Source organism: Hemitrygon akajei, chromosome 2 (genome assembly GCF_048418815.1).
Source record: "Hemitrygon akajei chromosome 2, sHemAka1.3, whole genome shotgun sequence".
In the NCBI taxonomy this organism is placed as follows: Eukaryota; Metazoa; Chordata; class Chondrichthyes; order Myliobatiformes; family Dasyatidae; genus Hemitrygon; species Hemitrygon akajei.
This window is the reverse complement of record NC_133125.1, coordinates 44,983,963-45,006,918: the sequence shown is the minus strand read 5'-3', so window position 1 is coordinate 45,006,918 and position 22,956 is coordinate 44,983,963. Positions and strand designations below refer to the sequence as shown.

At 42.1% G+C, this 22,956-nt stretch overlaps 1 protein-coding gene across 4 annotated transcripts in view; it reads right to left on the bottom strand.

The window, feature by feature from the left end:
* The window catches only part of LOC140741439 (spindlin-Z-like), a 110,024-nt gene extending 87,305 nt beyond the window's left edge, over positions 1 to 22,719 (bottom strand). For all 4 annotated transcript variants that reach the window (XM_073071638.1, XM_073071650.1, XM_073071630.1 and 1 more), the window contains exon 1: positions 22,550 to 22,719. The gene's annotated coding sequence lies outside the window, so the exon portion shown is untranslated. The remainder of the gene's footprint in view (positions 1 to 22,549) is intronic.
* Between the last annotated feature and the right edge of the window lie 237 nt (positions 22,720 to 22,956).

Genomic DNA, 22,956 nt, shown 5'->3' with positions numbered 1-22,956 from the left:
CGTAACTATCTTTAACAGCCATCATCATGCTAAATTTGTCCCATTTTGCCCTTAACAACTAAAAAGGATAGTTTTACAACTGGGATGATACTCAACATAACTGGCTAATCTCAATTTGGAGGCAACAAGTTATTCCAACCCATATAAGAAGAAGAAAACTAATATCTTCTGCTGCTTTTAGCAATTGGTTCCACATTATCTGCCTACTACATCAGGTGCCAGAAGTCAAAAGCATTGACAGTAAAGTTCACATGGTAATCAATAAATGAATATGGTGGGATTTTGCAGTACATTAAGAACCAAGAGTTCAAATTAAACTGCGCAATCCAACTTTTGCTATTTTATTAAACTTTCATCAGCACCTTCACATCTGGAATTTTTCCCTCCATATTTACTTTTTACAAAACCCTTTTGCAGGTTATACCACTCTAATTCACTTAACAGACATGTTCAACAAAATCCCTGAGCCAGGTCAACACCAGATACAATCTCCTGCAACCAACCACAAAACATACTCTTTCACAGGACAGAAACAACCTATTCAGTAGACCAACCAATTTATTTTCAAAGTACACAATCTATATAGTTTAACAGCTCATTCACCAAACTAAAATCATAAAATGTTGAAATCATTTTGTTTATAATATCTTTGTTATACACTCAATTTATCACTAAGACTACTTGATACAGGCTGTAAAACTACTGGGCTGCCTGCCACCACCCATGTATGAAGCACCAACAGCATTTTACTGTTCACTTATTAATTTGCATCACATATGCACCTTATTATTTGTTAATTTATCTGCGGTAATAATACTTTATGTGCTACGTGTGTGCTGTGTTGTGCACTTTGGTCCAGAGGAACATTGTCTTATACATGTGTATGGTTGAATAACTATAAACTTGAGCTACCCATCACATTTAAATATCCCTCTACTCTTAGCTTAAAGTATCTATGTAAATATAGTGCTATTAAAGCAAGGTTCAATAAGCCTGTATAAATAAAAATCAAGGCATATCACACCAACATAAAATACACACTGAACTAACAAATCATTGCCAGATGAGATCATTTAGAAAAATGCAAAATTTTATGGCTGCCAGTCTTAATTTAAACCTTGATTTTATAGCTTCTCTACCATTTGAGTCAATTTATAATCAATTCTGTTGGGAGCTGTTGGGTTAGGCAGTATAATTGCTACTTCCCTTGCAATTTAACTACCCTATGCTTGTTTGTATTTTTATCTAATTACCTATGTATATACAATTGTTCAATGTGTTTCCAAATGGTTACAGCTATTCTGTATTATTCTGGGAGCTTCTAGGGGATATGGACTACTGATTGGCTAACTCTTATCTATAAAGTTTGAATGGAATGTCTGTTATTTATGGAAATTCAATGGAATTAAAAAAGCAGACCACATTGGCTCTCTTTTCTTCTCCTGCCTTCGCCTTCTCACTCACCACTCTCCTTTCCCAATCCTTTTGTTTGTTTTAGCACTCAATAAGTGATGGTGCCCAAGTTTTATGCCTCATTCTTGACTTCTGAAGAACCTCAGATCAAAAACTTCAGAATTCAACAAATTTTGTTTAAATGGTGTAAAAATTTTAAGGACACATAAGAATCCCAGATGAAGTGGGAGCTTCCTGTGCATAAATTAAGAGGAAGCAAGATCTCCCTCTTATTTCCAAATTTCCAAGAACATTGCCTGTTGTACTCTGGTACACCACTCTAGTAGAAAGTTAAGAGTGAAGGAAAACTATATGTTGCTGTTTTGAAAAAAATCTGACTATCACTGAAATCAACACTGTTCTCAAATTAAATTCACACAAGCCGACAATTGAGGCTGTGGAAACAAAGTCGGACTCTGCATCACAGACGAACATACAGGATATTTGAGAGATGCAAGCTCGATGCTCTAACCAGAAAAAAATGGTTCTGGATGGAAAATAGTAGGTTGTTGAAGAGCGATGGAGCATGGAGATATGGCACTAGTCTAGACTAGTAGCTCCATCTACAAACAAGAGAAAATCGGCAGATGCTGGAAATCCGAACAACACACACAAATTGCTGGAGGAACTCAACAGGTCAGGCAGCATCTATGGAAAAGAGCACAGTTGACGGTTCGGCCCAAACTTTACAGATACCCCACTCCCTAGGACGCCCTGGCATGGAAAAGATGATCAGCAAATTTCCCCAGTGGTGGTGAAATCCAAAGTACAAGGCACAAGCTCAACAAACGTTTTAAAGATCTATGACCTGCCAGAAATTGAATCCTGGAGCAGCTGAAAAGTTATAACTAAGTGCTCAACATGCTAACGATACTCATACTGGTAATAGTGGACAAATTTTCAAGATATCGAGAAGCTATTGCAGCAAGGAAAGCCACTGCCACATGCAAAGTAAAAAAAAACTCTGATCAAGGACTATATTCCTAGATGGGGATTGCCATGTCACATTGACTGACCAAGTAACACATTTCACTGGGAGCGTTTGTCAGGAATTATGTCAAGTGATGAACATTGAATGGTCTTTTCAATGTCCACATCTCCCAGAGTCATCAGGATAAGTTGAACAAATTAATGAAATCATCAACAAGTATCATGAGAAGGAGTACCTGGCCTACAGCTCTTCCTATAGTCTTATGAAGCATCAGAGCAACCCCAAACAAGACTAAACTAAGTCCATTCAAGGTTGTAACAGGGCATCCCAAGTCACTACTGGGACATCTTGATCTCAGAGAGGCCAGTATACATATTACGGCTGATATTCTGGTCAACTATTGTGTGAAATTAACCCAAACTGTACTGTCTGCTTCTCAACAGTTTTCTGCTGCTTGGAGTGGAGGAGGACGAGACAATCTGATTTCCGGTGAATGGGTCCTGATTGAAAAACTGCATTAGCAACTACCGGACGCTCGATGGGAAGGCCCTTATCAAGTGCTGTTAATTGCTAATTCGGTGGTGAAAGCAAAAGATAAAAGTAATTGGATACACTTCAGCTACTGCAAACAGGCCAAAGTGGTACCTGATGAGGATAATAAGCACTGTGGTTAATATGCTAGTAACCTCTGACTCAGTGCTATGGTGAGCAAATCAGTAACCAAATAGAAGACATCAAGCAAGTCAACAGCTTCTGAACATCACAAAATTTATTCTAACATTATTTGTTGTTATATTTTTGCCAATTTTCCCAACTCACAATGTTCCAATTGAGATGACTCATAATAATGTCTCTTGCTGTCAGGTATGTTAATATATACCACACCCCTCAAAATATTCTCCAATGCTAGACATTCCTGCAGACCCAGAACACACATGCACCCTCTTCTTTAAGCAAAGCTCATTATCACAATCCAGCAATGGCAATTTTGACATTGTGCCCATGATTTATTATCCTCAAGGGAGATGTAGAGATATATGATCATGACCCCACATATCATCTTGAATTAATTATTTATGTGAATATAATCAGCATGATTTAGGGCAGTGGTTCTCAACATGGGTCATACGGCCCCTAGGGGCCACACTGGATTTCATAGGGGCCACAAGTAAAAATACAAGACTCTGGGGGCCACAGGAGTTTCTTAAAGGGCCATGTTAAGTCTACTGCTCTAATGAAATATTACTAAATATATAAAGAAATAAATAAATATGATATTTAAAAGGAGCACTGAATGGGAAAATGCAAGATGCAAATGAGGCAGACAAAACAGTTTAGTCTGTGCGTGCCAAGCTTGCCCCACTACACATCCACCCCAAGTCACAAACTGCAGATGGGGCAGGGCTGTCTGCAGCAAGAATGTGACAGGGAGGTGGTTCCATTTGTCTTCCGCTGACCCCTGCGTGTTATAATACATGAAGGTTGCAGTTACTGCAGCGGGGTCATCTGCCAGAAAAGGATAGAACACTTGAAGTCTACCACAGCCTCACTACCACTACAACCTCCATTAAATCCCTTACTTATATTTGAATATATATTTGCATAGAGCATTTTAAAGTATTTACTTAAAATTCAATCTTTTTAAAATGCAGCCTGAAAAAGCTAGTTTTATTTTTACATGTATATTCAAAACTGATCATTTTCCTACATGAGAATATACTTATAATTGGATGACATTTTTTGCATAGACTGTGTCATCAACCATCAGCATTTAGTTGCAAAAAGCAATGGGAGGATGTTTGTCTGACACCTTTGCTGCTGTAATAATGGTCACCAACTTCATCAAATCAAATTCATGACAGAATAGTCTTTTTTGACAAATTTATGCGGAAACCAAAGATGGTTTTGAACGGTTAACTAATACATACAGAGGTCCAATGGTTATCAAGAGGTAATTATCTTTGTCACTTTGTTGCACTTCGGGAAAGTATTACAGCATTTCTATGCAATAAGCAGCTTGGAGAACAAATTGTCACTGAGTCTGACATATTTTACCTGTCAGATACAATTTAAAAAGTTACAAGGGGAAAAAAACTGAAATCTCATATCATGCGACGAGCTTATTACTGCTTTCCTTGGAAAATTCAAACTTTTCAGCAGCAATATTGGACGTCGCGAGTTAATGCAATTTACTGGCCACTCTTAAGAATAGAATTTACAAGATGATGATCTGATTGTGTATCTTGATCATTTGAAACAACTGCACGCTGACATGGAATTTCATTTCAGAGACCTGCTGGAGATGAATGTTCCAGATTGGGTGATGAATCCATTTGGGGTGAATGTGAATGATGTTCACACCACATCACAAGAATGTCTTATTGAGCTGCAGAGTGATATATTAGCTCAAGCAAAATTTCTGGATAATTAGTGATATTCAAAATAAGTTTCCACATCTCTGGGAGAAAGCAACTTTTGTTTTTAAAATGGATTTCCCACCTCTTGTCGAATATGGCTTTAGTCAAGCTCTTCACCTGCTGTAAAAAGCTTGTAACCATCTTGATGTTGTGAAAAGTGATCCTCGATTATCTTTAACCAAGTTACAAACAGATGTTCAAAACTTGCTAGTTTCTCGCACAGGCACAAGGATCTCACTAAATACTCAAAGCAACAATATTAAGTGCTTTCATTGCTGGTTAGAAGAATATTATACAGTATATGTTATAAACAAAGTATCCTAGTCAGAGGTTCGAGCGAGTTTTATTTTCCACATACACCTGCAACAATGTATTCAACATACAATACCTATAACCTGTTAGAACTTAAATACTGACTGTATATTTGAATAATTAGTACAGTTGACCAAAAAATGCTTTAGCAGCTAACAGAGACTATAGAGTGTGGGGGCCACAGAGACAAATGAAAGCCACAAGTGGGGCACAAGCAGAAAAAGATTGAGAACCACTGATTTAGGAAATCATATCATATCTACCTTTCTTATCTCTTATCCTGGGATACCTCTGTATCTGCACCTAATGTTCATGACAATGCTATTAATCTTTTCATGTGTTCACTGTAGACACCACATTTTGGTTGAGTTCAGAAGCTATGATTCCACTAGGGCATAAGTTTATGGAATTATACTTTACAGTGACTAAAAGTAGGGGGGTGATTCTGGAATTTTCATTAATGTTATTCATCAGAGATACTACAGTTCAACAAGATTCCTTTACCATAAGGCGAGGCATCACATGCAAGCTTCACTGGGCAATGTGGATCATGATGTGTGAGAACAGTGTCTGATATCACCATTTCCTTTGTCTTTTGGAAAGGCATATTAAACTGCTTTGTCCAATGCATTTCTTCCTGATCTGTAGTAATGAGTTCAAAAGGTACAGCACAGTAGCCAGGTTTGGCAGGAACCTGCTATAGTAATGGACAAATCCTAATAAGGACCACAACTGTGGTATGTCCTTGGCCTCGGGGCATCCAACATGCTTGAATTTTCTCAGATGTCAACCTGGTGTGTCAATGTTGCGACCACAGTAAAGGATGCTGCCTTAAAGAATTCACACTTCTTGTGTCATGCTCTGAGCTCATAATCTCCTAATCTTTTTAACACTGCCTTGAGATTTTGGAGCTGTTACTTGCCATCCTTCTCTGTAGCAATAACATCAATCAGATAATACTAAGTGCCTGGGAAGCCTTGCAGCACCTGGTCCATTGCTTCCTGCCAAAGGGCAGGTGTAGATGTTATTCTAAAGATAAGCCTACTATAGCAAAAAAAATTCTCTCTCTGAGATTTATTTATATATACACACACACACACACACACACACACACATATATATTAGTGAGAAGCACTTTGGATGACTTCGTCCATCTCCATCTGTACATAGGCCTCTGCTACATACATGTTGCTGAAGTGTTTCTCTCCAGCAAGGTTTGCAAAGATACCCTCTATTGAGGGCAGTGGGTATTGATCTACTTTCAGTACTGGTTTGACAGTGACCTGAAAAAAATATATCACCAGATTCTGACAGACCCATTCTTTTTGGCTATTGTGATCACTACTGTTATCCATGGGCTCCACTCAACCTTGCAAAGAATTCCTTGAGTCTCAATGTGATGTAACTCACTTGGCTACTTTATCCTGGATGGCACAAGGAACTGGACAGGCTTTACAAAACTTGGGTGTGGCATTTTCATTTAACACCAATTTAACCTTGATGCAATTGAGTTTCCCCAAGCCATTCCTGAACACTGCTGCGGCATCATTCAGTGCTTAATTTGCTTTCAGTTGATTCCATTACAGGGGATGTGAAATGCAAATGGCTGATGGATCTCCAATCAAGCTGTAGTTGTGTCAGCCAATCATGGCCTCATATTGCTGACCCTCCTGTTTTTAAACATATACAAGCCCAATGTGGCTTGTTGATTGTTATGTTTCATCGTTAGAAATGTCATTTCCACAGGATTTATCGTTTCTCCAGTACAAGTTCTTAGTTGCCATTCCAACTCATTTCGTGGAATGACTTAAATAGCCAAGCTACTGTCCAATTCCATTTTCATTAGTTTGCCATTCATTTGTGTAAGCCGTATTGCTTGTCTCGTTAGTTTTCACATTGTAAATCACAATGCTACCCAATCCTGCATCATTATCATATTTTTTAATCAACAGCATACATATTAGTACTCTTTTTGAAACTGCAACTTGACTTTTTAGCTTTTTCTCTTCCGAGAACAGTCTATTTATTTTTGTCTGCTCAACATGCTCCTTGTATGTGTCCTACCTTGTTGCATTTTATGGAAGTTTTGACTTTAAGTCTGTGTTAGACTGGTGAATGTGAGTCCCTTCTACAACCTGTTCAGCCAGGCTTGTTCTGATTAGGCACTGCAATTTTGTTGAAGATCACTTTCATTCCTGACGACAACTCAATTGCATCTTTGCTGTTTCCATCAATACAGTGATTTCAACTGCTCTTTTAAATGTAATTTGTGCTTCAGTTAGGAACCAATTTTGAATACTTTCATTTAATATTCTACAAACTAAATGATATCACAGTGCATCATTAATCTTTTCAATGAACTGTCAATGCTCAATCTCTTCTATTCAGCCAAACATATGCAGAAATGGACTCCCCTTCCTTTTGATTCTGCTTATGAGACCCAAAACATTCTGCAATCAACAATGGTTTTGATTCTAAATGTTCCTGCATTACTTTCATGATATCAGCAAAGCTCATTTTGGCTGGTTTGGTTGGCGCAGTTAAACTTCTAAGCAAACTGTATGCCTTTAAATTTGATGCATTCAGCAAAGCTAGCACTCACTTCTTGTTGGCTATACATTTGTTTCAAACTACAGCTCAATTCACTCAGTATACAATATACAGTTATCCCTCAGTGCAATCAAACACATCTATCTTTCTAATGTAGTCAGTCATTTCTGCTTTGTTTTTTTCAAAAATCACGCAGTACTCAGTTTTTGAGCCCGTAAATTCAACGTTCTTTTGCTTTTTTAAAAAAACTCAAATGCCTCATTGCACTTTAAAAACTCAAACATCTCACTGTACTTCAACAGGTGGGTTGTTATTTCAGGTTTGTTTAAAACTTTCTCATTGCCACTGTTATGTTTAGTAACTCCAAAACATAAAACTAATTGAAATTAAAACAAGGGAGCTTGAGAGATACACTTATTAGTTTCAATTTTACTTTTAGTGAGATACATGCAATATGACATGGTGGTGTGATAATTTATGTACTTTTGCATAAACCTGTAACTGATTATTTAAACAAAGAATGCTTAATCAAATACATGTACAATATTACTAAAATGCTACTGAAATATTAAATACACAACACATACTAACTGGTCTGCCAGTGAGGAAATCAACAATTCAGTTGCATAGGGAAGTGCCAAGGCCCAGGCCTCGGATAGTGACATGTTTCGAGGGGATAATAGTGTTGACTGCTGAGCTGTAGCCAATGAACAGCATCCTAATTTATGCATCTTCATTGTCCAAGTGTTCCAGAACTGAGAGAAGAGCCAATGAAATGACATCTACCATTGGCCTACTGTGTCGGTAGGGAAATTGGAGCAGATTCAGGTCATTCCCAGATGAAAAGTCCTTCAACTGTGAACTTATGAGAATAATATTGAAATCTGACCACACACAATTACACTGGTAACACACTGGACTAAAAACATTAAGAGAATCAGTACCAAAAGCGATCATTATAACACTATACATAAAAGATCAATTCCTGTCAGTGCTGTTGTATGGGAAAATTGGTGCAAATCCCTGGACTCTTGCACCAGTTTTCAACACTGGTTCATGGTTCTATGTGGACAGGCTGCTTGTGAAGAGAGCCGAGTGGGCCAAGGCCAGTGATGAGATGTGGAGCTCTGGGTTACACTCCGGCCAGCATGGTGACTGCAACCCATTGCCAAGGACTGCCAGTGGTTGATTACCCATATGGAACCTACAATCTCTCTCAACACCTCCTGCTACATGTGATGGAAGCTGCCCACCATTAAGCTGGTTATCATAGGAAAAAAATCTCCAGGCTTGGGAAAGTTGAGCAGCCAAATAAAGACTAGAGATAGCAGCATCCAGAAGGTGATGAGAGAGATTGTAGTTTGCAGGTGGTCTGTCAGACATAGTAGATGCTTATTTTCACATATGGTTGGAGCTTCAGGCAGGAGGATGCCGAGCACTACATCGAATCAGCGATTCACAGGGAGTGCCAAGTGGAGTGCCAGTTTTTTTTTTTACAGAAGGAAATTATTCCATCTTTTGCAAGCCTAGCCAAGTCTTAAATGCTCTCTGAAATGGGCTAACAAGGCACTCAGTTCAAAAGCAATTAAAAGTGGGCAATAAATGCTGGCTTTGGCAGTGACATCCATGTCCCTAGAATGAATAAAATAATACGCAGCACTCCCACACTCAAGATACTTGTTCACACATATTGAAATAATCATCCCATCAATCGATTGCCAAATCCCTTTAAATAACAAACCTAACATTGCCGAGCTACTCGAAATATTCAGGGAAAATACAAGATTGTTGACCCAAAATAAGCTATTTCCTCCATATATTCCTTTCCTGTTTGCAGAACAATTAAACTTTTCAAGCTATTCATAATTTTGCCAAAATGTTTCTAAAGCATTGTCTTTTAACTAAACTTTTAACTAAAAACATTTTTCAAATTTTTGTTTTTATGTTTTAGGAGAAACCCACCAACTGAGTGGCCTGAACAACATGTAAAGACAAATGAAACTATGTACCAGACTAGGCCTTCCATTATACACAACCGGAAAGGCCAAGTCGATTGAGAGTAATGCCCAGCTGTCAAATTCACATACTGGCCGAGATTCAAGATTATATTTGCATTTATATAGTGCCTTCCGTAATCTAAAGATGTTGCAAAGCATTTCAGAGCTATTAAAATAACTTTGTACTGTTAGTTATTGTTAAGCCATAAAACAGCAGAGATGATGGCAAGATAAAATTGTATAGACTTTTGAAATTCCTTTTCACTACTGGCAAGATCAAGTTTATTGTCATCTGACTGTACATATATACAACCAAATGAAACAACATTCCTTTGGACCACAGTGCACCCAGACAACATAGAAACCAAAATCCTATGTTATAAATAAATTAAAATGTAATTCAAAATACCTACAGCAAAGCTCAGAACAGGTAAACAGTTAACAGCTCGCGCTGTCCTAGCGATGAAACCTCATTGGTGGCAAGGTGTTTGTTAAAGTCACAGCCTAAGCAAAGAAACTGTTACCAGGGCTTGCAGTCCTAGTCCTGATTAGGAAGATCAGCCAATCTCTAAATTATCCTTGATAAGGCAGAGGTGAAATATCTTATCTGCTGCAGTCCTTCTGGTGAGGTAGTCCCATAATTTGATTAGGTACAGTTTACAGAACTATGGTCTACAGACAATAAAAGAACAATGATTCAGCGTTCAGTAAAACTGACTCAGACTAAATATTAGCCTTGATTTCAGGGCCAATATCTCTAACTGTTCTCCTTCAAAAACAGTATCTTCAGATTTATCATATTTGCTCAAGAGATTATGGTAGGTGCACACTGCTTAACTTACTTGAACTTGATCTTCCTCAGGAGGCTAAAGAGATTTGACAAGTTCCCTTTGAGCCCCACCAATTTTTACCTATGCACCACGGCACAGCTCCCATAATGCTGTTATAGACTATTTTTCAATGGTTCCTTACTCTTGACCTCACAATCTACCTTGTTATGATCTTGCACATTTTACCTACACTGCACTTGCACTGTAACTAACACTTCATTCTGCACTGTTATTTTTCTACCTTGCACAACAGTGCATTGATGTATTAATGAATGTATCTGTATGAAAACCTTCCAAAAAGTTTTTCACTGCATCTTTGTACAGGTGACAATAACAAACCAATTCATCAATATCATATAACCATGTACATACTATCATAGCGACCCCATTTGCTGTTGTTTCTATCAGTGCTCTCTCTCCTAGAAAGGTACTCTGTGAGCACAGTGAGATTCCAAAATCTTGGCAATTTTCTGTGGCATAGATGACGCATCACTTAATCTGGGATCCTTTTTGTGCTTCAAGTTTGTGTTCGTCAGGCATAGCGTGATTTGTATCGGAATTTCTGCTTACAGATTATATGGTGCTAAGACGAAGAAAGGTCTTGACCTGAAATGCTGTCTATTTCCCTCCATAGATGCTGCCTGACCTGCTGAATTCCACCAGTGTAAGAAGAGAAAGGGTTGAGGTTAGACTGTGCTAAGATCTAAGCTTACAAAACATATGCTGACACATTGCTAAATAAGGATATAAGATTCTTGCAAAACTGTATAGGTACAATCTGTACCTTGTGGTAATCATGAAGAACTAAAAAGGAGTCATTAAGCTAGGAGCTGAGAGCGGAGGTGGATGAAACAGATGGAGATAAGCTGTACTCTTGTGGCTAACTCCAAGGCCGATGAGTGTTTGAAAACTTGGCAGACATGGCTCTGCGGATGGCTAACTCCAAGGACAGAGGATATGAGAAAATGTGTATGTGACCCCCGAAATGTACAAGCCTGTGGGGAGGGGGAGAGTGGAGCTGACTATGAATAATTGTAGGAATGATACAGCAACTGAGGGACACGTGATAACCTACTTGAAACTGTATAAAAGGAAATGAAATGTAATGCTCTGGGCTCAATACTGCTGGAGCAGTTTTGGGTCCGACTCTGCAGACTCGTGAAAAATAAAGCTTTGCCGCTTTGCAGTTTGCTGAGACTCAGAGTGTAAGATTATTTCTGACAGCTGGGGGCTCGTCCGGGATCCCCACTCCGGTCGTGGAGGGCGAGAGGAAGGACATCGGAGAAGGTGCACCCTGCCGAGTTCGGCAGTCCCTGATTCCTTGCTCGTCGTCTGAAACGGCTTGAGCGAGTGAGATCCGGACAGCGCAAGGCGGCAAAGCAGGGAGGAAAGGAGACGGTTCTACGGCACACCGGGTAAGTGAGACTAGCTAACTGAGATCTAGGTGGGTGTGACCGGGTAAAGTAGGTGTGACGACACCTAGAGTAAAAAGAACCGGGCCGGGAAGGGAATAATGGGAGGGGGAAGCTCAAAGGAAGAGGAGCCGGAGAGTTCGGGTTTGTTCCCGAAGGTACCTCCTGATAGCCCCCTCGGTAGAATGTTTGCAGGATGGGGATATGGACGAACAAAGGGAAAGCAGAAAAAGAGAATGGTAGAATATTGCAAATCATGGTCCAAACAGCCAATAAAAGGGTCCTCGGTATGGTGGCCACCATTTGGGTCAGATGAGGATTGGGTTAGACAGGCCTTAAACATATATGTAAACTCTAAACCAAATGTGAGAGAGGAAGAAAATGAGTATGCCTCTTGCTGGGTTCCCGGACCAGGAGACTCCGCAAGAAGTTTTAAACTAGAAACTAAAACTAAGGAGGAAGAGCCTCCTTGGGAAGTGTTGAATCATCTACCTCCCCCTTATGTTCCCCGGCCCCAGCAGCCCGAACAAGCTGCTAGTGCTCCGCATCCGGATGATCCGCAACGGCAGGCGGAAGAGGAGAGAGAGAAAGAAGAGGAGGAATGGGAGGAAGAAGAAGAGAAAAGAGATGAGGAGCGAAAAGAATGGATAGATAGAGACAGAAAGAGGGAAGAGGAAGGAAAGGATCCCCCGAGGTCCCGACTCCCTAAGATGAAGACCCGTTCGGGAGCAAAGAAAGGGTCACAGAGGAAAGAAGAGGGAGAAGCAAAATTATGTCCCCTCAGGGAGGTCCCGATGAGTGGACCAAATGGAGGAACGGGCTATGTAAATGTACCCCTGACTAGCACTGAAGTGAGGACCTTCAAGAAAGAAATGAAGAATCTATTGGAGGACCCGATGGGGCTGGCTGAACAGTTGGATCAATTCCTAGGACCCAACATATACACTTGGGACGAAATGTACTCCATTATGGGAACTCTCTTTTCCACCCAGGAAAGACAGATGATAAGACAGGCAGCAATAGTAATGTGGGAAAAGGAGAAGGGGAATGCCGGGGAACCTAAGTTTCCCCTGTTAAACCCGAACTGGGATAAGCAGACCGGAGAAGGTCAAGGAAACATGAGAGACATGAGGGAATTCCTGATAAAGGGAATAAGACAAGCGGTCCCCAAGGGTCATAACTTCACTAAGGCGTTCGGAAGCCACCAGAACCCCGATGAGACCCCAACTGACTTCCTGGATAGAATTCGGAAAAATATGCAACAATATGCGGGGGTAGACCCGGAGACAGAGGTGGGACAACAGCTAATTAGGGTAGAATTTGTATCGAAAGCCTGGCCAGACATTCGGAAGAAACTAGAGAAGATAGAGGACTGGAATTCAAAACCCTTGAGTGAATTACTGCGAGAAGCGCAGAAGGTGTTTGTAAGAAGAGACGAGGAGAAACAGAAAAAGACCGCTAGGATAATGGTTCAGACAGTACGGCAAGTAACCACAGAAAACAGGGAAAAGAGGGGAACGTGGTCAGACCGAGGCAATGGCCAAGAACCAGGAAGGAAAACGCGAAGGACTCTAAGATGCTTCCACTGTAACGAGGAAGGACATTTTAAACGGGAATGTCCTAAGTATCGGCGAGAGGTCAGGTCATATGCCATGATGGAGGACGAAGACTAGGGGGGTCGGGGGTTCCTACCCTTGGGGAGAAGAAACTATCGACAGGAACCCCTGGTAAATCTGAAATTAGGTCCCCAAGGGTCAGATACAACCTTTATGGTAGATTCGGGTGCTGAAAGATCCAGTGTAATCCAGATACCTCCCGGCGCCCGAACAGGAACAAGAGTAATGAAGGTATCCGGTATCGGAGGAAAAACGATACAAGTGTCCATTGTGGACAATGTGGAAGTCGGATATGAAGATAGGGCAACAAGGCAAGACCTTCTCCTGCTGCCCTCGGCAGGATTCAACCTATTAGGAAGGGACCTGCAAGTGCAACTGGGCATTGGAACAGTGCCGAACAATGGAGAAATAATAGTAAAATTATTCGCATTAAAAGAAGAGGACGACCAGAAAATAGAGCCCGAGGTGTGGTATAGAGAGGGAAATAGGGGAGGATTGAACATCAGCCCTCTACAGATCACCTTGCTACCGGACGGTCGCCCAGTAAGGAGGAAGCAGTATCCCATTGCGATGGAAGGAAGAAAAGGGCTGCAGCCGGTAATTGAAGGGCTGATCGCAGATGGACTGCTGGAAGAATGTATGTCGCCATATAATACCCCCATCCTCCCGGTGCGAAAGCCGGACGGGACTTATCGGATGGTACAAGACCTGCGGGGTCTAAATGCAGTAGTCCAGACCCGATACCCGGTAGTACCCAACCCGTACACCCTGATGAGTAAAATCTCCCCTGACCATGAATGGTTCAGTGTAATAGATCTAAAAGATGCTTTCTGGAGTTGCCCGCTAGAAGGAAGCAGTCGGGACATGTTTGCGTTTGAATGGGAAAATCCTACAACAGGGCGGAAAAGACAACTCAGATGGACGGTCCTGCCGCAAGGATTCACTGAGTCACCTAACCTATTCGGGCAGGTCTTGGAGCAAGTACTAGCGGAATTCCAATGTGCTCCAGAGAACCAACTGCTACAGTATGTGGATGATTTATTACTATCCGGGCCAACACAGAAAGGGGTGCAGGAAGATACCATCAGATTACTGAACTTCCTAGGGAAAAAGGGGCTACGGGTCTCCAAGAAAAAGTTACAATTCGTGGAAAAGGAAGTAAGGTATCTGGGACACCGGGTCAGTAAGGGACAGCGAAGCATTACCCCAGAAAGGATAGCTGGAATAACAGGGATGTCGCTACCTCGTACCAAGAAGGAGATACGACAGTTCCTGGGGTTAGTGGGGTATTGTCGAATCTGGATTGAGAATTATACTCCCCTGGTGAAATTTCTGTATGATAAACTCGGGCAAGATGAGCAAACAGTAAAATGGACAAAGGAAGAGGAGCAAAAATTCAACTATATCAAGGGGCAATTGATCCGTGCTCCGGTGTTAGTCTTGCCAGCCCTGGAAAAACCATTCCAGCTGTACGTCAACAATGCCGAAGGAATGGCCCAAGGGGTACTCACCCAACTCAGAGGAGGAAAGCGGCAACCCGTGGCTTTCCTGTCAAAAATGTTAGACCCGGTATCGCGTGGATGGCCCACCTGTATCCAAGCAGTGGCAGCGACAGCGGTATTGGTAGAGGAAGCCCGGAAACTAACCTTTGGAGGGAAGATCACAGTGCATTCTCCCCACTCGGTCAGCACCCTACTAGCCCAGAAGGCACATCGGTGGCTCACTGACTCCCGCATTCTAAAGTACGAAACTATACTGATGACCGGAGAAGACCTAAACTTCGCAAAGGATTCCAGTTGCAACCCAGCCCAGTTCCTCTATGGAGGACTAGAAGAAAAGGAGTCAGAACACGACTGTATTGAATTGCTGGACTTGCAAACAAAGAGCCGGGAGGACTTACAGGAAGTTCCCCTGGGAGAAGGACAGGAATTGTATATAGATGGATCCTCACGATGTATTGATGGAGTACGGCACAGCGGATATGCCATCATTGACGGAGAGACTGAAAGAATAGTGGAGTCCGGGAGATTACCGGGAAACTGGTCGGCCCAGTCATGCGAATTATACGCACTCCAGAGGGCTCTGAGGATATTGGAGAAGAGGATCGGAACAATATACACTGACTCTAAGTACGCCTATGGGATAGTACATACCTTTGGGAAGATATGGAAAGAAAGAGGACTGATAACGGCCAGAGGAAAGGGACTGGCACACGAGCAAATGATAAGTATGACATTGGAAGCCCTGGCCCTACCAACTGAGATTGCGGTAGTACATGTACCCGGACACCAAAAAGGATCAACACCTGAAGCAGTAGGGAACCGTCTAGCCGATGGGGAGGCCAAACGAGCAGCCGTTGAAGACCCGATCCAACTCCTGACCTTGATACCAGTGAGGGAAGGACTTACTAAACAACCTATGTTTACCCAAATAGAGATTGATAGCATGAACCAACTAGGAGCCCGAAAAGACACTGATGGTAAATGGACGGTCCCGGATGGGAGACAGGTACTAAATAAGGAAGTAACCCGCAACATCCTCCAACAGTTGCACCATCAAACCCACTGGGGAGTACAGGCCATGTGCGACACAATTCTGAGGGACTATGTATGCAAAGGAATATACACACTGGCCCAGCAAGAGATAACTGGATGTCCGACGTGCCAGCGGATAAACAAGAAAGTGATGCGATCCACTCCAAGAGGTGGCCAGCCACTGGCCATGAGACCGTTCCATAGAGTCCAGATCGACTTTACCGAACTACCCTCAGTGCAGAGATGGAAGTACCTGTTAGTAATAGTGGATCATTTTACCCACTGGGTGGAAGCATACCCGACCACAAAGGCCGATGCGCCTACAGTAGCCCGAATACTACTAGAAAACATAATCCCCAGATATGGGATCATGGGGTCCATAGACTCGGACAGAGGGACACACTTTGCCTCCAAGACGCACCAGTTGATTTGTGATGCATTGAGTATCCAATGGAAATACCATACCCCGTGGCATCCCCAGAGTTCGGGACGGGTGGAAAGGATGAACAGTACCTTAAAGGCGCAATTGACCAAATTAATGCTAGAAACCAAGTTACCCTGGACTAAGTGTCTCCCCATCGCCCTGTTAAGAATCCGAACAGCACCCAGGAAGGATATAGGAATCTCCCCCTATGAAATGCTGTTTGGACTCCCGTATTGGAATAAGGTAGAAGGGTACCCCACGCTACAAGGGGGTGATATTCTTATAAGGAACTATTTACTGGCACTATCTCGTTCCTTTGCAGAATTGCGGAAGAAGGGTCTCTTGGCCCAGACTCCGCCGCTCGACTTTGCTTTACATCAGATCGTGCCTGGAGATTGGGTTCTGGTACGGACCTGGAAGCCGGAGAAGTTACAACCACAGTGGGAAGGCCCTTTCCAGGTCCTGTTAACCACCGAGGCGGCCGTACGAACAAAAGAGAAAGGGTGGACCCACGCATCCAGAATAAAGGGACCAGTTAAGCCTGAGGGACACACGGAGTGGACCTGTGTTCCCAGTGAAGAACCGTTGGTGGTGAAACTGAAAAGGCAACAAAAATGAACTCAATGTGGACTGTTACATTATTGACTGTAATATATTTAATTCTGTATGTGGGAAAAATAGAAGGGAAATGTGACAAGTGTAGGAACCGAGTTTTGGAGAAAGGAAAAGAACGACCCGGGGCCCTTGTGTCACATTCACATGTAAATGACGATTGTTAAGGAAAAGAAAAAGAGGAATGTGAAGAGGGAGGAATAAAATATACCCTGAGAAAGAACAGGGGATACCCCGGTGGATCAGTGAGAGAAGAAAAAGGAGAAGGGAGAAGTTGGAGTGTACGAGAAAGTACATGCCCTGAGACAGAATGGATATGTGAAAGGAAAGAAAAAGGAAGGGCAGAGTTTGGTGGAGTCAGAGAAGAATGGGGAACCTATGGAAAAACAAGACCGGAAATGAAGGAAAACCTGTTTATAGACTTAGCAACTCGAATAGCTACAAGTTTAAATGTAAGTGACTGTTGGGTTTGTGGGGGACCCCACATGAGCGAGCAATGGCCATGGATAGGTGAGAGTTTGAGTGTGTGGGAGCTATTGGCTCATGATTGGGATAAGAAAAGGACTGGGAGGACGCAAGAATGGAAGTTAACAAACTATCCGGAAGGACAAGTATGTGTAGAAAGAAAAGGGAAGGTGAAAGTAGGAGAAAGCCCATGACAGAGTATAAAGTTGGCTAAAACAAAAAAATAATGCCACTTGGTGGCCCGAGGAGCCGACTTGGTACATAACTAAAGGGGCAAAGGACAATTGTACGGCTATGGGAAACAATTCGGGAATCTGGAATTGCAGTGGGCATAACCCGTACGAAGGAATTCCCAGTGTTTGGAAAGCCTGGCGGAAAGCAAAGAAAGGAGGATTTGTCCCAGAAGGTCTGTTCTGGATTTGTGGGAATCAGGCATACACCAAATTGCCGAAAGGATGGGGAGGAGTTTGTTTCTTAGGCCTTATAAGGCCAGAGTTCTTCCTCCTACCCCAGGATGAAGATAGGGAATTGGGAATCAAGTTATTTGACTCACTGAGAAGGGAGAAGCGGGAGATAAAGGTGGGAGAATGGGGCGACGAGTGGCCTCCAGCACGCATCATTGAATATTACGGACCAGCAACTTGGGCCCAGGATGGGTCATGGGGTTACCGAACCCCGGTATATATGTTAAATCGAATAATACGCCTACAAGCTGTAGTAGAGGTGATCACCAACCAAACCGCATTGGCTCTGGAATTGCTGGCTGAGCAGCAAAGCCAGATGAGAACAGCCATATACCAAAATCGATTAGCATTGGATTACCTATTGGCCTCCGAGGGAGGGGTCTGTGGAAAGTTCAATCTGACAAACTGTTGCCTAAAGATAAATGATAATGGAAAGGCAGTGTTGAAAATATCCGACAAAATTCGGAAGTTGGCCCATGTGCCAGTACAAACTTGGAGATCCTTAGGGAACCTGAGTTGGCTGGATAGTCTGCTGGGAGGAAGCTGGTGGCGAATAGCCCTGTTAATATTTGGTGGAATACTCATAATGATAATCATATTACCATGCTTAATACCCTGCTTGAGAGCATTAATAACGCGAGTAGTAGTACAGGTAATGCAGCCAGGGAACCCAGCTGACCCGGCTAAAATGCTGTTGCAACGAGGCAGAGAACTGGAAGAGTGGAATCCCTGGACAAATCCTTAGCACACTCTAAAAAGAAAAAGGGTGGAATTGTAAGAAGAGAAAGGGTTGAGGTTAGACTGTGCTAAGATCTAAGCTTACAAAACATATGCTGACACATTGCTAAATAAGGATATAAGATTCTTGCAAAACTGTATAGGTACAATCTGTACCTTGTGGTAATCATGAAGAACTAAAAAGGAGTCATTAAGCTAGGAGCTGAGAGCGGAGGTGGATGAAACAGATGGAGATAAGCTGTACTCTTGTGGCTAACTCCAAGGCCGATGAGTGTTTGAAAACTTGGCAGACATGGCTCTGCGGATGGCTAACTCCAAGGACAGAGGATATGAGAAAATGTGTATGTGACCCCCGAAATGTACAAGCCTGTGGGGAGGGGGAGAGTGGAGCTGACTATGAATAATTGTAGGAATGATACAGCAACTGAGGGACACGTGATAACCTACTTGAAACTGTATAAAAGGAAATGAAATGTAATGCTCTGGGCTCAATACTGCTGGAGCAGTTTTGGGTCCGACTCTGCAGACTCGTGAAAAATAAAGCTTTGCCGCTTTGCAGTTTGCTGAGACTCAGAGTGTAAGATTATTTCTGACAACCAGCATTATTTGTGTTACATGATCTGCATTTACCTGCTGCTGACTGTCCTGGAAATGGATAATGCAGCAACTTGTACCATAAATTGAGATACTTCTTTATGCCTCAGTAAAGCAGTCAACATAATCAAAGACGTTTCCCCCCTGCCCACTCCAACCCTGAGCATTCTTTCTTCTCACCCCTCCCATTGGGCAGAAGATAAAAGCGTGAAATCACATATCACCAGGCTCAAAGGCAGCTACTATCTTACTGTTCTAAGACTACTGATCAGTCCCCCAAATGATAAAATGGATTTGACCACACAATTTACCTCATTGTGACCTCACACCTTTTTGTCCAGCTGCATTGTACTTTCTCTGTAAGACTTTATTCTGCATACTGTTACGATTTTTCCCTAATACTACCTCAATGAACTGTGGTACTGAATTGAACTGTATCAACAGTATGCAAGGCAAGCTTTGCCACTGTATCTCGGTACATGTGACAATAATAAACCAATTTACCATTTCATTCCAAAGTCACTAGGTATTGGAATGTACTAACAACCAAGATTAAGTCTCTAGGGATCTTAAACCCATGTCCTTCTCACTTGGAGATAAGAATTCTGCCACTTTTACACCAATGCCAACTTTCTCAAAATAATATTTTTTGGTTTCCAAGGCACTAGCCAAGCGGGGCAAGCGCATTTCCTCTGTGGAAAGAAACCCAGAATTACTCGTGGAACTTTGCCAAAACAATACAAAGCTTTTCCAACTCAGCTCTGAAATTTGGCCAAGCAGTCTAATGCAGTGTCAGCATTTCACAATCCTAATTTGTAAGATAAAAGCAATTTATCACTTTCATGCTTTATCTACTCAACCTACCCACATAAAATTTGGAGACTCAAACAAATGGGAGAGAGCATCATAGCCACTGCAAGAAGAGATTTGTTAATCTTCAAACAATATTCCAGAGGCAGCATTAAGGTGCATGCATTTGCTGAATGGCACTGAAAGCAATGTATAAAGGTAATAAATTGTGTCATCTCTGGCAAGCTAGTTCAATACCTCAGATTGTTCTACATTTCAAGTTAAACACGCTAGAAACCAAATACTATTGCCAATCCACAAACTCTGAAGTCTATCCAATGTTTCTATTATCTCATGTTTTACTTCTCTTCCAAGCCAATCTTCCCACTTGTTTCCCTGAACTTGTAACCAACGAGGAACATCATCAATCACACACTTATCCAATCACAGGTCCATTTCCCTTCCGGGAACCTTGCACATCCATTTAAACATCATTATCTTTCAACAATCATCATACGCCAATCCAATCCAACAGTGCTTTCATCACTATACTCTGGCTCAGGTCCTGAAGAGGTACAACAATTGACTGGCATTATGGTGAACTTCAAAGGAGAGTTCTTCTAATAGACTCAATGTTAATGAAATACCCCATTTGGAAATTAACTGTCTTGATTTACGATAGCAACTTCATTGATTTGACTTAAGGAAATCCAATGCTATACATTTTCGCTGGTCATTAAAAGCTCCATCTGATCTAATGGTTAATATCACATTAGATCTGATTCTCAATGCACTTGGTAATTCATCTCAGCCAAATCTATAGGGCCAACAGAATTGTTGCCAGCAGCCTTCTGATTGTGGGTGGAGAGGGACAGATAAAATACATAACATTCGTCAGAATTCCCCATCACTAATTCACTTGGAATCAGACATACCTGGTCTGCATAAAAATCAGGCTAGGACTTGCCTCACCTAGCCAGAAATGGGAAAAAGATTGCTTAAATGGTGCCCCACTAAGTGACCAATCCCCTGAAACCACATTCTTGAACAGGCTAGTAGCTTCAGAAGGAGAAATTAGACAGAAATAGAATTTCAATATTGCATTAATTATATTTCAAGAAGTGCAAATAATCATTTGATGTGAAATGTGAATGTGCTTAACACAAAGTGCAATTTGATATGGTTATGTGGCAATATATCCATGACAACATTTAGTTGAGAGGACTTAACCTGAATATTACCCAGTCTAAAACAAGAAAAAAAATCTGAGATGCTGGAAATCCAAGAAACAGACACAAAATGCTGGAGGAACTCAGCAGGGCAGGCAGCATCAATGGGGGGAGTAAAAGAGTACAGTCAACGTTTCGGGCCGAGACCCTTCAGCCTTCCTGCGGCCCTTCAAAGAACTGGACTTCATATAATATTATGGTGTTCTGTTCAATTAAAATATATCATTTTAGTTACGGATCGCAAAATATGATATAAAACAAAGTTTAGAAGCCTTCAATTCTATCAAAGTTGCGCATTGGTTGTGTACATGGTCTGCTGATGCTGTGATCTGAATTTTTAAATAATCCCTCAATAATTTGTTTATACACGTCTGTTTTGATGACAGCAGAAACAGTGCAGCCGCCTCTCCTCCATGCACCATATCCATCACACTGACATCATACCCCAAGATGTATTAATTTGCTGTAGAGACACCATAAACTGCTAGTTCTAAAATCACAGAGATTTTAAGTTGCAGGAGAAACACAAAATATTTAGGCTTGACTGTGAACAACATTTACATCCTTTGTAATGAAACTGCAGTTCGGAATACACGACTCCAAAAACAGAACTGGAATCCAGCTGACTTAATCTAGCATTCCGTTATAAAGCCAAACAAAATTACACATTAACATCTTCCCGAGGCATACATTTACTGATCCGTTCGATTTACTGAAAACGAGTATCTTCCCCCCCTCTGTTTCGACAAAACCTTCACTGACACGGTAAATACGGTTCAGTGAACGTGGGAAGGCAAGTACAACATAAACCTTCACGGTCCGACAAATCAAATATGTAAAGCACAACCCCGCTTTCGGTAAAGTCGCTGAGCGCCCACAGTATCAGATAATTATTACAGATGACAACAGCACAGTGGCACGGGTTCTGCAGGGCGCCGGTGCCGCACACGGCAGCAGCGAGTGGACTCGCCTGCTTATCGTTCGTGCTTAAACAAAGGAACTGCTGCTGCAGTCGCCCGCCCGCCCGCTCGCTCTCTCCAGCGCTTCGCTTTATCCACGCTTGGGCATTTTCTCCCTCCTTATTCTGCTATTCCGTCACTTCGCTCGGCGCCACTCCGTTTCCCAAAACCAGATCGACTACGCTTCACTTAAGCTAGAAAAAAAATGTATCGATTTCCTTTACCTTTCTTTATATACAGAAAATTATGGAGTCTTAGTGCGTGTCCCGGGCGCATACAAACTCCACCTCACGGTCTCACACAAGCACTCACTGCAGCAGCGCCAGCGGTGAATCTCATTCACTCCCTCCCTCCCTTTCCTCTCTGCCAGATTGTGAGCTCCCACTCGGGAGTTCAAGCTAAACTGAAGCCGGTAACATCGGGTAATACCGACTTCCTGCCACAAAGTGTCTCTAGTACTGTATCGCTCTGTGTTCAGGAGGCAGCCGCGAAAAGAGCATGCTTAAACGTCCTTCACTAATATTATGCACAGCTGCATTGAAACAAATGACTTTCCTCATTTGTACGCACGCGCGGGAATTTAAAGCCCCGAGTTTCTTTTGTTCGGTTTTAAATCTCTTGTCCCGGTTAA